A 1,349-nucleotide genomic window follows, 5' to 3' on the forward strand; every position below is an offset into this window, starting at 1 on the left:
TAATTAAAAACATTTGACGAATAAAACAAAATTTAGAATATAATGTTTTATTTTCCTATATTAAGTTATAAAAATAAGTTTTACAATAGATTGTAAACATTATTCTTCCAAAACTTTACAACTTTAGATAAAATATCATTTACTTTGATCTCATCATACTCTATTGGATTACATGGACTTTATTATTTTTTTCAAATTCCCAATCTGCCACACAAAATAAACCTTTTGTTAAATTACTCACATACATTTGCAAAAGAACTTAGACTGCAAACTTTTCTGTGATTGTGTTGTTACATATATAGTATATAAAACTTTTTTGGCTTGTTGGACATTTAATTTCAATAACTGTGTCACCCTTTAAAATACCATCTGGCAATGCAGCTACCATTGGGAATTTTTACAATAATAAAACCACATTCTGCAATCTTGTCATATTTTTTTCCAACTCCTTTCTTACCACTTCTTCAAATGATTTTCCTCTTTCATGGTTGGAGTATCTGGTACTTTAGCTCCCATTATTAAGGCAACCAAGGATCCAACAGTTATTTTGCATCGTGAAACATCAAATGCTTTTGATGCTTTTATTCCTGAAAAGAAAATTCATTTTTTAAATGTTAAGCTAGTGACTGCCTGGTGGCCACATATACATTTATATCCCCACTAGGATGCCCTGTAGAATGGGTGCCCAACACATATGAATGTGAACACAAACATCAAAGACTAGTAAAGCTACAAGACTAATTTACATTTTGAGATTGCATCTCACATGGAAACATATAATTCCAATATATATTAATCTAAGACAGCATTTTCCAACCTTTCTTAACTGTGGACCACTAAATGAGCAAAGATGATCACCACAGACTTCCTTAAATCACAATAAAATGCTTCTCTTAAGCACAACCTGAAACTTCATATAGCTTTAACATTGAAATCAGCCGACTCTAGATATGTCCACAGACCCCAAGTTGGGAATTTTGCTCTAGAACATTGATTTTAAATATCTTATTAGTTCAATACTTACAGTATCAAATCACATTTAAAAAGGCAACATCACATTTAAAATGCAATCAAATACCTATAAATAAATAATACCTTAACTCATGCCATGCTTGAATTTCGTGTTGTGCTCGAGTCAGACTTTCCACAAAATTTATATTTTCTTGTGAAAAACACCATTAATTTTGGCTAAAAACGTTTCACAGTCACTTCTTTCTTATGCTTGATGCTCTAATAATGCATCGAGAACTGAAGAATGTCGGGCACTTTGTAATCAGCTTGATGTTTTAGGATTTGAGTTAGCATATGAATTAGCATCATCACCATACAACTGTCTTGATGATCTGTAA

General features: G+C 31.3%; 1 long non-coding RNA gene across 1 annotated transcript; it reads right to left on the bottom strand.

The window, feature by feature from the left end:
* Positions 1-472: 472 nt before the first annotated feature.
* Positions 473-1,141, bottom strand: LOC119191385. The gene is made up of 2 exons (XR_005113437.1): positions 1,096-1,141; positions 473-587 (listed from the first exon to the last, which is right to left on the bottom strand). It is a non-coding gene; the product is annotated as an uncharacterized LOC119191385 (long non-coding RNA).
* Between the last annotated feature and the right edge of the window lie 208 nt (positions 1,142-1,349).

This window comes from Manduca sexta, unplaced genomic scaffold (assembly GCF_014839805.1).
Source record: "Manduca sexta isolate Smith_Timp_Sample1 unplaced genomic scaffold, JHU_Msex_v1.0 HiC_scaffold_1449, whole genome shotgun sequence".
Taxonomy (NCBI): domain Eukaryota; kingdom Metazoa; phylum Arthropoda; class Insecta; order Lepidoptera; family Sphingidae; genus Manduca; species Manduca sexta.